The sequence below is a fragment of the Lissotriton helveticus genome, chromosome 2_1 (genome assembly GCF_964261635.1).
Source record: "Lissotriton helveticus chromosome 2_1, aLisHel1.1, whole genome shotgun sequence".
Classification (NCBI taxonomy): Eukaryota; Metazoa; Chordata; class Amphibia; order Caudata; family Salamandridae; genus Lissotriton; species Lissotriton helveticus.
This window is the reverse complement of record NC_136059.1, coordinates 2,073,941,167-2,073,957,722: the sequence shown is the minus strand read 5'-3', so window position 1 is coordinate 2,073,957,722 and position 16,556 is coordinate 2,073,941,167. Positions and strand designations below refer to the sequence as shown.

Here is a 16,556-nt window from a genome sequence, read left to right as displayed (position 1 = left end):
AAGGCATGCAATATTCAGGAGTAAAGCATCAACATACTATCAGTGTGCCATTTTAGAGCATTTAGCATTAGCTGGCACATGGCAAACATTTAATGAATGATGAAGCAAGAAACATTAAAAACAAATCAAAGAGATGGTATGAGGAAGTAGCGTATAATAATGTTGCACAGTCCTTTAAACAAGTACCAATAAGTGTAAGAAGCTATCAAGGGGATTTTGGTTTATTTAATCAGGGTTCTTTTCAATTGAGAACACCAATCATCCATTACTAATATTTGCTGTACATATACTTTCGATTTTACATTTTTCTTTTGTAGGTGTACATACTTTTTTTTTCTTTTTAAAGTTTTCAAAACCTTTATTGAGGAAATTCAAGTCAGACATATTACACTGTGCAACATAGCAGCTCAAATTGACAAAGTATAGATCAAGTCAAGAATTCTGAAACAAGTAGACTGCATCTTACAACGAGCAGGAATACGTTAAGGTTGAGATCACAGCTCCAATGCACAGGGGTCCCTCCCCTCATAGGGGGTCACACATATGGTAATAACATCAGTGGGGAATGCCGAGAGAGAGGGAGACCTAAAGGGAGGGAGAAGGCAGTCACTGACCAGCACCAGCGGCGGCGCAGGGCCGGTGGGGAGCACGGGAGAGGCAGCGCCACTGGGGTGGGAACGGGAATGGAGACAGGTAACCAGAGGGCCCCGAATATCCACAGGTCAGGACTTGGCGGGCAGTAAATCCCAGAACTCCGATAACAAAGCCTGACACCGAGAGGCGTCCAGCCAGCTCTCAACTCTAGGAGCAGGTCTACGACCCCAACACATAGCCACCCTGCGCCTAGCCAGGACCCGCAGCATCGCTATCAGGCATCGGGAAGCATCGGGACAGAATTTTACGAAACCAAGGAGGCAATGGGGAGGGTCAGGATGCACTATGGCACTAGTAATGTCAGAAATAAAGGAACACTCCACCCGCCAGAATTCCGAGACCTTAGGGCATAACCAGGCTAAGTGTGCAAAGTCCGCGGCAGGGGCAGTGCAACACATACAAGTGTCACTTGGAATGAGCCCGAGCTTGTGGAGATGAGCAGGGGTGCGGTACAACCTGTGCAAATACTTAAAATGTATCAGGCGGAGCCCGTAATTTGGTGACAGCTTTTTCGTTGTGGACATTAGAGTAAGCGCATATAATTTGGCGACTAATTTGTGTGGGGACGGGGTTGTATACATGTGGTCCAGAGCCGGCATGGTGGGTGGGGGCTGAGGGAATGTAGAGTGTAGGTTCCGGCAAATAGCACCCAGCTGGTAGAATAATAGCGTGTCCAGCGGCCCGGAGGAGTCAGGAAGAGAGTAGAAAGTAGAAACCCAAACGTGACGCAAGCCTAGACATGCCAGAAGGCTGAAGTGGTGGAAAATGTGAGTGGTTCACTATTGGCACAGCATTAGCAGTGAGTAGGGGAAGATTGGAGAGCCGGCAAAGGCAAAGGCCGGACCAGGCCCAGCGCAACGTCTCAACCGTATCAACCTCCGCCCGCAGGTGCACCGCCGGCGTGAACAAGGCTGTGGACAGAGGCCAAGGGGATGCTATATCCGTCTCAACAGCAACATGAGGTTGGTAAGGGGTAGGATGGATCCAAAAGTGAAGAAAGCTGGCCTGGGCGCACAAGGCATAGATCCTGAAGTCAGGAGCGCCCATACCTCTGGCAGACATGTGGAGAGTGAGGATGTCGTAGACGACTCTTGGCTGATTACCCGCCCAGACAAGCGAAATGATTAGGGAGCCTAATTTGCGAAAGAAATGAGAAGTGAGGGGGATAGGGATGTTTAAAAATAGGTAGAGAAATTTAGGCAAGACCACCATCTTGGCGATTGCGATTCGGCCTGCCAGGGACAGAGGAAGTCGGCTCCAAGATTGAATCCTAGATTCCAGTCAATCAACTGCACAACCGAAGTTAGATCTCCACAGTTCGCCCAGATCCCTACTCAACCAGATGCCCAAATAGCATGTAGGGCCAGAAGCCCACACAAACGGACAGTCCGGAGTGAACGGCATGGTGGCATCAGTTAAGGGGAATAAAACAGACTTGCTCCAATTCACTTGAATGCCAGAAAGTCCGCCAAAGCGTATGGTTTCCCGGACCAGAGGGCTAAGGTTTTCCTGAGGATGACGGACGTACAGGGTTACATCATCCACGTACATGGAGAAAAGAAGGGAACGGGCCGAAAAACCAATTCCTCTGTGGGTATGGTGCTGCCGAAGCCTGGCAGCCAAGGGCTCCAATGCAATGGCGAAGAGCATGGGCGATAGAGGGCACCCCTGCCGGGTGCCACGATCAATACTAATGGGGTCGGAGACCTGGCCATTGATATGGAGACGTGCCGAGGCATCGGTGTAGAGGAGTTTGACCTTACTCACGAAAATTTCGCTGAAGCCCATGTGTGGCAAGAGGTCAAATAAAAAAGGCCACTCCAGCGTATCGAACGCCTTTGTTGCATCCAACAGGGCAGCCACGGCCGGGAGTTTAGGATTGATTTGATGTAAAACTGAGAAAATTGTGCGGAGGTTGTGCGAAGTTGCCCTACCGGGAATAAAACCTGACTGGTCCGGAAGGGCAATGAGGGGCATGAGTAACAGCAGAGGGGAGGCGATCAGTTTGGTGACAATTATGTTATCAATGTTAATTAGGGAAAGGGGGCGGTAGGAGTCGTGGCGGTCAGCAGGTTTGTCAGGTTTGAGAAGCAAAGTTATCATTGCCTCACGGAGCGACAGCGGGAAGAGGCCAGCATCGAAGGATTCATTATACATAGCCGCTAAGTGTGGTTCTAGGAGATCAGCATACCTTTTGTAGAATGAGGCTGGTAAGCCATCCAGGCCTGGGGCCTTATCCCCGGGTAAGCTACTAATGGCTGCGAGTATTTCCTCCCTTAAGAAAGAAACATAGAAATTTCCTGTGGTAGTCCTCTAGCCAGACTAGCGCAATAGGCTCAAAATATTGATCAAAGGCATCCCGAGGCAGAGGAGTACCGGAAGAATATAGCAGAGAATAAAAGTCCAGAAAGCGGGACTTAATTTCCTCTGGGGAAGTAGTCCTCCTCGAGCCACCGTCAATAAGGGCCGTTATATAAGAAGCAGCTCGTGGTAGGTGGAGGAGATTGGCAAGAGTACTTCCCGGGCGGTCTCCCTCACCAAAACGACGAGCCCGACCCTCCCTACCCAAGAAGGATAGTTTGCGGTCGGCTTCCTCAGAGAATTCAGTGTGTTTTTGACGTATTAACGCCAACGTCTCAGGGCTGGGGTGTGCAGCCTGTGCGGCATCTAGAGCTTTGATTTCCGCCTCGAGCTTAGCCAGAGTAGTGCGAATAGAGCAAGGACACCGGCCTGTTTAGAAATACATTCGCCCTGAATGACGGTCTTAAACCCTTCCCATAGTACCGAAGCAGAGTTCACAGATCCCGTGTTTAAGTCAAAGTAGTTGGTTATAGCTGTGTGAATGTTCGCACAAAAGACAGTGTCCCGGAGAGCGTTTGGGGGGAGATGCCAGGTGAATGCCCATTGCGGGGTGTGGGGAGGACGGAGGCGGATCTGGACTGGCGCATGGTCGGAAAAGGTACGTGCCATGTGTGCTGCGTCGGTGAGCCAGGTCAGGGCATCCGGGGAGGTCAGCCAAAAATCTATGTGCAACCAACAGCCCCTCGCACTGGTAACGCACGTACCCTCTCAGGCATAAGGATGAAAGTGGCGCCAAGTATCATAAAGGGAGTTATCAGTTAAAATAGACGTGAAGGCCGCGGAGGCACGCAGGTGGGACGTATAGGAGCCAGACTGATCGAGGGCCGCCGATAGGGTGACATTAAAATCCCCTCCCCAGATGACCGCCGCAGGGCCACAAGCGGAGATGAGGTGCCAAATGTGATTAAAGAAATCCGTGTCGTCCGAGTTGGGACCATAGACCGCGACAATCGTAACGGGCTGGGCCAATAGTGAACCGTGGAGGATTACATACTTGCCCTCAGGATCAGTAAGAACCTGGGCGGTGTGCCAAGGGAGACCCCTGCATAACAGAATAGAAACCCTCCTAGCATTTGAAGAGTAGGTACAGAAGTGGGGTTCCCCCCAATAGCGCGCTTGGAGTCTGGAGATGGATCCGGGCATCAGGTGCGTCTCTTGTAAGAGACATATATCTACCTGTGTCGTAATTGCAGGGTTCGAAAATTCTACTCGACCGCTCGCATGGTTGAGCTAAATTTAACAAGGTCGAGCTGTTTTTAGGTCCTACTGGTCATTCTGGCGAGTAGGAAAACAAACCAACTTTTGTCCTCTGTCTGTGAAAACGGAGCAAATGTGACAAGATAACAGGATTTAAAGGCATTTTTATTGCTCACAAAGTTAATGACCAATAAAGATGCCTTTAAATCTTGTTACCTTGTCACATTTGCGCCGCTTTCACAGACGGAGGTCAAGTAGGTTGCAGTTAGGTCGAGGACATTTTTTAAGCTACTAGTTCTGAAGGACTAGTACCATTTTTTTGATTTTTCGAGCCCTGAAGTGTGAGTGAATCAGTCTGGCCTTACGGTGGTCATTCAGACCACGGACATTCCAGGTCCAGCAGACGATGTCAGTCATGAGCAGGTGGTCCAGAGTGTAACGCTACGCAACGCAGGCGGTAAGCACCACAGGCAGGCACAGCAGTCATGAAAAGGTTGTCCTAATTGCAGAGAATTGCAGAGCAGGCAGGAAATTCCGAAAGCAAATACAACCAGCACAACGGGGACAACCACGAACAGGGAAAGACGGGGAGAGCGCGCAGGCATTGAACTGGCAGATGTGGCATCGTAGTGCAGAGCGCGCCGATAAACAGGGGTAGTGCCCCGCGCACCAAGACACAGTGAGTGCAGCAAAGAAAGGGGAAAAGGGACCAGAGGAGCAGCGTGATCACAGACAGTGGATAACTATGACTTGAAAAAATTTGAGGCAGTAAGCACAGTACAGTGTCGCAATCAAGAATTGTAAAAGCAAAACACTTAAACATACGGTGGCGAACGGAAGCCACCTCCCAATAGAGGAGCAGAGAAACCCCAGAAAACACCCCAACCCCATCCCAACCCAACAAACCCATAAGTAGAAAACCCTCCAACCCCACACCTACTCCAACCCCCCAATCAGGCTGAGTAATCCACCCACCCCACGCCAGGAACCCACAACTGGGAGAAGAGAGAACAATAGAAGAAAAGGGAATCATCCCGTGAGGCATGGCAGGGCCAGGCGTACACCCCTGCAAAGAAAGCAGGGTGGCCAAGCTAAGGTTCTAGCAAGCATCATGCAGAAAAAAAGTTAAAGAAAAAAATAATGTCTGCACTGTCAATCATAGTCGCTGAGACGATCTGCGCCATCGGGCAAAGATTTAGAAAGGGAGGAGCAAGCATCTTTGTCCAGTTTCTAGGCAAACGGCAGGGCTAGGCACAAACCCCTGCAGTGAAGCAGAGTGGCCAAGCCATGGTGGTGTTGGGCATCAAACAGAACTAGAATAAATGGAACTCAATGTGCACATATTTAGTCATTATCGCTCAGGCGGCCAGCGCCATCAGTCTGTGATGTGGAAGGAGAGGAGCGGGTCTCTTTGTCAAGTTTCTTGGCAAATGTAAGGGCCTCTCTTGGGTCCAGAAAAACAAGTGTTTTAGCCCCCTAACGGACCCTCAGTTTCGCTGGGTAGGCAAGGGAGTACGAGACCTCATGTTTCTGAAGAATGCGCTTGGCTGGAAGGAACTCCCGCCGGGCCGCCTGTACAGTAAGAGTGTAGTCCGGGTAGAAGGAGAGAGTGTTACCCTGATTATTGATGGTGCCCCTAATTCTTGCCGCTCGAAGGATAGCGACCCGATCTCTATAATTAAGAATTTTCGCCATGATGGGACGTGGAGGAAGCCCGGGGCTGCACACGGGCCCAGTGAGCGATGCGCACGCTCCACAATGAACACCGGGGAAAGAGCATTGCTGAAGAGTTCCCTTATGAGCTGTTCCACAAAGTCCTCCATCCGTTCTATGTTTGTGGATTCCGGAAGGCCCGTGATGCGGAGGTTGCTCCGACGGGAGCGGGCCTCCAAATCTTCGTTCTTCTCCCGGATGACCGCCAAGATTTTATCCATCTGGAGGAGTTTCGGGCAGGCCTTGGTGGCGGAATCCTCGGCGTCCGACACCATGGACTCGACATGAAGCAGAAGGTTGTCGTGAGAGTCAACACGGGCCTTGAGCAAGTCCAGACAGGCAGAGAGTTGGTTCAATTGGGTCACAATGCCAGTCACGGTCGACTTGCATCAAGCATAATGGCTTTCAGATCGTCGTCTCGACTTGGGGGGGCATTCATCTTAGCAACAGAGTCCGTGCCATCGGAGCTAGCTCCGTACTGTCGGGAAGACCTCCTGAGCTCGAAGGCTATCTTAGGCTGTTTCGGGTCAGACTTTCCCATGAAGAGGGGGCCAGCGGTCAGGGAGAAGGCTAACTGGAGGCAGAGGTGAAGCAAATTGAGCAGAGGCACACCGACGCCCAGCAGCTGGTATCACATGGCAAGAAGCAGTTCAGCAGAGCCCACAGTGTATAGAGAGCAATGATCCAGAGGGTGGACTCCTGGGGTGATAAGAAAAATGAGGGGCCGTAAGGCCAGCGGGTCTATCCAGCCACACAATTCCCTGGAGACACCCTTAGCAATGGAGGAGGGCTATTAATCTGACCAACATCCCCAGGCACACCAACAGAGCACCAGGGATCCGGAGAGCAGGGTTAATGGAGGAACTCCGTGGGGTCAGCCAGCACCCCGTCCAGTCAAGCCCAACCAGCCAGACAGCACACCCAAGGTAGCCAGACCAGGCCACAATGCCTCGAGGCCCCGGGGGAGTACAGCTGCAACAGGGGCTGCAGGAGGGCGGGCCAGGCAATGAGAGCGCGTCTCAGAGAGAAGCGTGAAGACCAGCAGAATCCAGAAGGCCTGCGCAGCGTCAGGAGCATGGAGGGGCCAACCGTGCCAGCCGCCCACGTTCCCCAGCCCGGGCGCCAGCAACAGCCAGCCACCAATGCTGCAGCGCCCCGGGCTAGGCGGAACGGCCCTCGAGCACCCAACCCCGCCAGCTGAGCCTCGGAGGCAGCACCACTCACCCAATGAGGAGAAATGCCGGTCACAGGAGCCACACTGGCCGTGCGCGGCACCCAAAGCCCGCCGCATCCCGGCACAGGAGCAGGCCAGCCCTCGCAGGATCAAGGAGGAGGGCCCAGCAAAGGCCTCGGGAGGCAGAACTCGGCTTCGGGACACAGCTAGGAGCAGGCAAAGTGATGATCCGGCGCCTGACCAACTGCCGAGTCCGGTGATGCCACTTAAGTTTGGGTAGGTTGCCGATGCCTGGAGGATTATGGCGGATTTTGAAGCTTGGCCGGCAGAGCCCACTAAAGTGCGGCCATCTTGCAGCCGGCCAAGCCACGCCCCTAGGTGTACATACTTTAATCTGCTAAGATCATTTAATTTTCTAAGCAGTCGCAAACCACCTGTGTAGGTGTTGTGAACTTCTAGAAGTCGGTGGACCATAGGTTATGAACCACTGATCTAGTGCATCATTATCTGTCATATAAATGAGATACTGCAGGAACTTTTTCAGACTTCAGATATCCAAGGGCGTTCAGAGATTATGAGCTCAAGTTATAACAATACCAACATTTTTACATCAGATATACACAGAAATGTCCTACTATTGGTTTCAAAACTGAACACCAAGTACACCCCTTTAGCGCCTGATCCTTGGGTAGCAAGGTAGAGAATGCCCATGGCATACTACAGGAGGTAGTATGAGGTACTAACGCAGATGCCAGTTAAGCACATGGGGCCAGATGTATCAAAGGGTTTTACCTATTCTGTGTTTATGAAAATGTGTTCGTACATATGGCTCATGAAACCAATTAATATAGAATTGTCCAAGGAGCTTTTTACTTACTTGCACCTGTCTCAGGTACAGAAATCTGCTTGCCTCAATATTTCTCTGATTGAAAGCTAAAACATCTAAACAAATGAAGTGTCTAGGTTGTACCTATAATCTTGGACAACTACTGTCAGAAATTAGGTTACTGTTTTAGGGGGATGAAACCCTACTCAAGCAGCAACCACAACCCTTGTCAGAGTGAAGTCACAAGCAAACCCCAAATTAACCACCTGTGCTCAACCTTCTAGTAGCTTGGCACAGAGCAGTCTGGCTTAACTTAGATGCAATATGTAAAGAATTTATGCAGTACATCAAACAGTAATGAGGTGCTACGGGCGCCACCCCCTGGGCCCACGACCCCCGACACCTACTCACCCTGACCACTGACCTCAGCGAGCCCGCCTCCCGCACATTCGCCGCACACAAATCTAGGAAAAGTTCCTCCCGCAGTTCTACGTTTGGTTCTGGTCGGTGGTTTGCGCACCGGCGCACGTTTTCCTGGTTTGCATCTACTGTTCAGAGGAAGGTTCATATTGACTTGCATAAGGGCAACATTCACACATACCCCCCCGCCAGCATGCAGTCCCCAGGGTAAGACGTAAAAGGTTCCTACTAGATCACAATCAGACTCCGAACTCTCACACCTGAGGACATTAGAATACATATAAGCTGAACGGAGGGGCATCTACTTGTTGCAAATGTCTTCTAATAGTGAATCTCCAAGTAACCCTTTATTGTGTGACATAATCGTTGAATATTTGATGTACCATCCCCTCCGGGGACTCTGAAATGTAAAAACCTGAATATAAAGATTCAAACAAAAAATCAAACAGTAATGAGGTGCTAACACAACACAAAAAGAGTCCCGCAGCAAATTGGAAAAAGAGTAAATATCAAGACCAAAATGTCTAAAATCAAATCAGTAGAACTGGAGTTATGCTAGTTTAAAGATTTCAGTGATAATTGCACCACAAAGCGCCAGCTGTGGTTATCTGGCCCTGCTGGACCGGAACAAAGCACAAGTTCAGGCACACTACAATGCAGCGCCGGCCGGCTACCGGGACCCACTTAGGCCCGCTGAACACAGTACCTTAATCGTGGTTGCAAAGAGATGTGAATTCCCGCGTGGAGGATGCGCGGCATATAAGAGGCTATCAGAGGTCCGGGCAAGGAGAGGCGCTGCACAGCAGAGGTTCTGGGAAGCTGCGTTAGGCGAGGCTCTGTCCTTGCAGGAAGAAGCGTTGCGCAGCGGTTGTTCCGATGGGCTGCAAAGGTGATGTGAATTCCTTAAATCAGGAAAGTCCACCCAGCAGAGGTGCTGCCTTGGTGCCAAGGGCAATACGTTCTGTGGGAGATGCGCCGCAACACAGAGGAAATGTGTTGGTTCTACTGAACTACAGATGGGCTGGCAGAGCACCTTTAGGCCCACTTCCAAGGTTCGAGGACTGGGGAGCCATCACTTGGGAGGACAGGACTTACAGATGGCAGAGTGCTGGGTTCAAGGTTGTTGGAACCCTGTTTTGTCCCTGAGGCTTTTGATCAGGAGACAAGCCAACTAGCCCTTGGAATCACTCTGGGGTCCTGAGTTTAGAGATGCAGGCCCAGTCCTTCTCACCTAGGCAAGAGGGCAGCATACCAGCAGGTCGCACAGCAAGGCGTAAGTCCAGCAGAGTGGCAGTCCTTCCAGCAGCACAACAGTCCTTTTTCCTGGTAGAACCCACAGGTCCAGAGGTGCACTGAAGAGCTGGGACTAAGAATCCAATATTTTATTCTGGTGCCCACTTTGAAGTGGGAGAAGTTTCAAGCCCCCTCTGCGCCTCTACCCCCGAGATGTCAGGCATCCCCTTCCTCCCTGCCCTAGCCCCAGCATGTCTGGGGTCACAACAGACCAGTGTCAAACTGTTTGTGAGAGTACCCAGGCAGGGACTGTGTGATGTGCAAGTGTGGTAAGTAAATCACAAATGGAGGGCCAGAGAAGCTTTAGAGGGCAGCAGGAGTAACTTCCCAATATGATACTATGTAACACAATAGAACACCTAGGTCTAGACAAAAAACTATTGAAAACAGAATAACCTAGCTGAGATGGAATATTACTTTTAAAGGACGATTTCCCTCACCCACCATAGGTGGCATGCTTCCTCATCAGAAACCTCTTCGCACCGTGATACTTAGTCATGGTGCGGGGAACAGCCCCCTCACTGAGACAGAGGAGCACGGTGAAGAGCATGGGGTAGTTTGGTAAGCAGAGCGTACAAAGTAAAAGTGTTAGTTAAAATTGGCACCAGGGTACACAAACGTCTTTAATCATGCGTATTGACCATGTGTCATGGTGACCTGACCAAATGCACTCATACCGACCAATTACATTGCTCAATACTCATGTAAAGATTTCTGCCTCGATATTAGTCTTATGCCTGCACACAATATGGCCAATACTCACAGCTCCTTAACAGGTTGGATTGCCAAATGAGGGCGCTTACCCTTATGGAATCAGCAGATAGAATATGCACACCACTGGTCCTTCTCTCCAGAAGGATAAGGCCTTCGACAGGGTAAATAGGCCTTATATTTCCAAGGTGCTGGACAGGACCCCATTGGGGGCCTAGGATGAAGCAAATGGTCGCAGTCAACTACCAAAAACTGTTGACAAGGCTCAAGGTTAACGGAGAATATTCCCCTCTCCATCCAAAGGTACCCGACAGGGATGTGATGGAAGTAGATCCCAAGACACTTCTAGTTAAGGTATAGGTAGCTTTATTGTAGACACAGCTGAGCGCACACCTCGCCAGATGACCAGACCATCAACTGACAAGAGTGGAACACTCCTGTCCAAGTTGGAACACTCACAGGTATTCAGAGAGGCTGAGGAGGTAAGAACACAAAGGAAGGGCTAATGACCACTGTCAGCCATGTTACATGAAGAACTAATATACAACAGGATGCCCCCTCTCTCCGTTAATTTTCTCGCTCACAATGGAGCCTTTCATCCAGTAAGTACAACAAAACCTGGGTATATTGAGACGTACAGTGCGAGCACATCAGCATAAACTGACCCTATATACCAACAATGGCCTCGGCTTTCTAACTGAAGCAGAAACCTCCCTCCCAGCATTGAAACAGGAACTAATCTTTTTTCTTGTGGGCTCTTGCTTCCTGCTCACCTACTCCAAATCTTCTGGCCTGGGTGTCCCATCAATATTCACAGCCTCAAGCATACTTCTTTATAACAACAGTTGTGCCAGCTCAAAGAGGCCTATAAAAAAACCTTGGCATATATCTACCCACCTTCGGGACAAACGTCTTTCAATGCAATATCCTGCCTGTTCTGCATACCCTTTACAAAGACCTATACCCAGGGCCACTGGAATTATGAGATTGTGTGGACGGAGCAATTTTCGATTAATTATAGAATTGCCACATAATCCAACATCTGCCGCATAATCTGCAGATTTTAACAAAAAAAATGGGTTCCTAGCTCAAACGATTCAAAGTTACTAAAAATGCTGCAACATTTGGTGCCCTGCACTGAAAGGCCCTTTGCAAAACTGGACTGGTCCCCTTTTTATTGCTTATTGGGGTATTAAAATGGTACTTATGAAGTACAACCACAGGCCAGACAGTGTTACTAAATTTATAAATGACAAAATAATGAAGTACTACTATAACAAAATATGCCACATTATGCTGCAAATTTTGCCTATTCGTGCTGCATAATTTACTCAACCCTGCCACATGATTTGACCCTCTCCTGCCACATAATTCCAGTGGTCCTGCCTATACCGATGGGGCTGGATAGAGATTATGTGGTGTGGAAGGCTCACGGTAAAGATTAACTTTCTCCTGAGATTAATATAAATAGACCAGGTCCTCCCACTCAGATTCTCACAGTTCACAATTGATTAGATCCAGTTGCTGCTCCAATTTGTTTAACCAACAGTTGATAGACAGAATGCAGAACAATGTCATACATTCACCCCAGTACAGAGATCTGGGCCTAAATCCATCGTTTTGTTGCACTCCACACCACCCCAGTTCAGACATGGCCATATGCAAATCAGCCTTGACCCTGTGCCTCATGGGAACAGTCCAGCCCGAACTGCCAAACCATGTCTTTCCTGGACCGGAATCAGCCATCCTAGGACATATGGATATGACTGAACTGGGGTGGCATAGTGGGCTAAAGAACAGTGATGGATTTAACCCAGATCTCTTGACTGGGTGTGAGTGTTTGATTGGTTCAGATGCTCCGTCCATCACCACCACCTTTTGTACCGCTTTGTTCTCCATAAGTTGGCAGGGTATGCTCAGACGTGAATCATTTGCTCACTTTGCCACTGGATTCAAGCAAGCCTGGCTGAAGATGGCTGGAATGTCAGAAACCGGTCGTAGGGAGCTTGTTTCCGGTCCAGGGAAGGCATGGCTTGGCAATTCGGGCTGGACCGTTCCCATGAGGCACAGGGTCAGACTGATTTGCATATGGTCATGACTGAACCGGGCTGGCAGAGTGGGTTAAAGAACGGTGATGGATTTAACCCAGATCTGTTGACTGGGTGTGAGTGTTTGATTGGTTCAGATGCTCCGTCCATCACACCCCCTTTTGTACCGCTCCAATTTGTTTGGCAGAATCGCGCTTCTAGAGTGGACAGGGCCACTCTCTACATCAGCACAATGGAAGGCGAGCTCGAATTCCTTAACAGGCACACATACCTCCAAGCATTCTTAGACTGGATTTACAACATTTCTCAGGGGTCGCACTGGGTCTCCTCCTCTGACTCCCCCCTACCAGACCTACACAGGAGACACAGGTTCGCCTACTACCACACAGATTCTACTAGACACCTGGCAACTATTATCACACAAAGTTGGTTCCGCAACATCCTCCAACATCAATAACCCTGAATTTCCCCTTGGCAGCCACAAGCCTCATTTTTAATGCTTGAATGACAATAGCTACTACTCCCGCTCTGGGTTAGATCTATTTTGACTGCTTTAAAATCATGTGAGGACATACAGGCCCATTATCACCTGCACAGGTCGGATGACTACAGACTCAGAACCCCTTCACTGGGCCGGGACCAGGGCAGTCAAGGAAAAAGCCAGACAGTAGCGGACCTCAGTGATGTCATAAATGATGTCACAGAACATGAAATGAGTGACCATTTATTGGGAGCAAAAGATCTGGACTCCCCAAGCCTAGCGGGGCGTGAGATGCCTGCCCTGATGTTCGCTGATGACACTCTCCTACTGTCAAAATCATCTACAGGTATACAGCAAACTCTAGAGACATTCTGCTCCTTTTGCAGATTGAGGAACTTGGAGATTAACCTTACTAAAACCAAGTTCATGGTCTATAACGCCAGACTAGCCAATTGTCCCCACCCCCACTTGGATGGAACGGCATTGGATCGAGTGTCCACCTTTGATTATCTGGGGGTCACACTTAACGACAGACTGGACTGGGGGTCCTACATGGCCAAGGCCAACCTGAAGCTGGCTCAATCATCTGGTGGGATTTTAAAGGTTTTTAACGATACTTCGCTCAAACTGCTGGGTCTGCCTATGGAAATCTATAAAGCTCAGGCGAGAGGAGGGGCGCTCTATGGCGCAGACCTATGGGGCCACGTGAGTGCTGCTCCCCTGTCTCTGACTGAGAATAGCTTCCTTAGGCGTCTTTTGAGGTTCCCCATAAGTACCCCCTTGACACCTCTTCGGCTGGAATTAGAATTGATACCGTCCAGGAGATCGTATCAAATCGTCCCCTCATGTATTGGAGATGTTTGTGGTCGACCCCGAGCTCTTAAGTTATAGGGAGGACTTGGGGGATCTCTTATCTAGGAGGAGTGTGGGGAAAATCCCTTGGTTAAACCACATTAAGCAACTCTGTTATGCCATAGGAAGGGGGGGATATGTGGTCGTCTCCCGAGGAGAGCTGTGCTTTGAACTCTAAGAAAACACTACGCATGGCACTTAAGTGTTACCGTATGGAACTTATAACAACAAAGGCGTCCATATGTAGGCTGACCAGCACTTTCCTGGACATCAAGACCCATCCACAATTTACCCAGTTTAGATACGGGGCTTTGCCGCTTAGGGGCGTAACATATAAGAGATTAACTGGACTGCAGAAAGAGAGTTCCTGTCCTGGGTGTTCGAGTAACAGAGAGACAGATCTGCATGTTCTGCTCTTCTGTCCCTTTTACACTAGGGCGATAACTAAATGGATTATACAACTCTGTAAGGCCAGGGGTCTCAGGGATTATAGGGAGACATTCAGAATAATCAAATAGGATACCACCCACCTGATAGCCAAAGGGAATCTTGAAGTTAAAAAGACTATGTGGTACTCAAGATGTGCTAAACTAAAAGTCGGAAGCCTACAAACCACCAACACTGATGTAGCGTAATAATTCTAATGAATGCGGTTAGTCACTAAAACTAGGGCTAGGGAGTATCATCAGACTTTTAAAATATTCAATGTTTATTATGACACATTTTTAACTATTTTATGAATTTATTGTGTTTTGAATTCTAATGTATTACCTTTCAACCATGATTTTTTTTTGTAAATTTGTAGTTATGCCTTTTTATGGTTTTTTACCGATAATAAAAGCTTTGACTGACTGACTGAAATGAGTGATGTAATAGGCAAGGTCATAAGCAGTATGTTAGAACTGGGATTTCTGGTTGGTTAAGGCTTGCGCCAAAGCCAGGCAGAAACCACCACTCTAAACAGGGCAATGGAAAATGCCAAAGATAACCGCTGTGCACCACCTTGGTAGCTTGGCACGAGCAGTCAGGCTTATCCCGGAGGCAATGTGTAAAGCATTTGAGCATGCACACAGCAACAACATCCCAGGCACACCACAAAAGGAACTCCACACAAGGTTATATAAAAATAGCTTTTGTATTCTCATAACACATCAGATAGTAATCACACCAGATACACTGTGCCAACTGGCAAGGGCAATATTCACAAGGGACTATTTACACACGACAGGGCCACGTGGGCCACTGTCAGGAACAACACTTAGCAGAAATTGGTACAAGTAAAAATAGATCATAAACCTACAACCAGTGGCCACAGGTAATCACTGTACTCCACCTCAACCTGTAACATAACTTTACATTATGCACAGTCACATCAGGCGTAAATTACATCCTGCGCCAACCTCACCAGCATAAACACATTATGCAATCTCCTCACTAGTCTAAACACATTAGACCCTTCCTCCTAAGTATAACTCACATTAGGGGCGTAAATCACAGTGAAGTACAATCTCACTAACACAAACCTAAATATGTAAAACAACCTCATAAGCCTAAACCATATCTAGAGGTATCAAACACAGGGTGCGTATAACATACTAAATGCATTACATTGCCTAGCACCCAAAGGCATTAGCACATAAATCACATTAGGGCCTTTCGCCCTATACATCTCCCAGCCCCCCTGGCCAACTGGCCATCCAAGAAGGGGCTCAAATGCCCTGTGTCCAGAATGTCAGGGCGCGCTGCCAACGCAGCGCCAATCCGGGGTGCGCCATTGCGCAAAACCTAAACGTTGCAGCTGCCCACTACTTGCTGGGCAGCTGAGAACAACAACAGGGTCTAAACGTTGCAGCTGGCACTAAGTGCTGCGCAGCTGGGGAGGGACTGGACCCCTGTGCCACCTCTGGCCCTCTCAGGGGCTCTCTCCTGAATTTCGCCTCACGGTGGAGCCATCTGGCTCTGGTGCCAAACTGTGGAGCGTTGGAGCCCCATGGCTCTGAAACCAACTGTGCCCAGGAGCACACTGGCTCCTTACATACTCAAATATGGCCCCAACCGTTGGAGCCAAATAGGCTCTGTAAATACACATTCCTCCTAGAACTGGGGCCCTCAGGGGCAAGAACACGGGCATCTCTGGCCCACGGGACCCCCACTGGGGCCCTTTAGATAAATGGGGCCATCGTTGGAGCCCTCGGGCGAGGGAGATAACTCAAACGTTGGGGCGGTCCACTGCCATCCGGGGCCGCCCTAAATGCCCCCATAGCACAAGCAAGCACCCACGGGGTATTTCGGGGGCCTCTTCACAACAAAGAAGGAAGCCCTCACTCACCGGGCTCTGGAGACTCGCTTGGCTCCTCGTGTGGTTCAGTCACGGCTCCTCTCGTTGTGGCGGCACGCGGGGGTCTCCCTACTCATGGGAGCCCTGCCTCGTCCGTGTGCTGATTCACCCGGTCCCCCATCTCGGGACCGGGACTTAGAGCGGAGCCCGCAAGGCTCGGTGTGGCTTCTCCCCGGGCCGTCTCTTCTTCACCCGGGCAACGCACAGCACCTCTTCTGTGGCGCAGGGCTTCCCTTCACCTCTGGGAGACCCGCGCTACCATCGGCCACCTTCTTCCCCTCGCGCCCAACGCGACGTGGGACAACGCGACGTGGGACAGCTTCCCCCTGGCAGGGGGAAGCGGGACTGGGACACTCCAGACCCTGCCCACAGTCAGGCGGCGCGACTTGGCTTCCGGTTTTGTGTGGGGGCCGCAGCGGTGGTCTCCTTTGAAGCGGGGTGGGCACCCGCTTCAGAAATAAATCAGAATAGCAGTCATGACGCGGGGT

General features: G+C 49.9%; 1 protein-coding gene across 2 annotated transcripts in view; it reads right to left on the bottom strand.

Annotated features, from left to right (window-relative positions):
- Positions 1 to 16,556, bottom strand: part of LOC144819045 (uncharacterized) — a 444,234-nt gene that overhangs the window by 415,458 nt on the left and 12,220 nt on the right. The gene's annotated exons all lie outside the window — the stretch shown is intronic.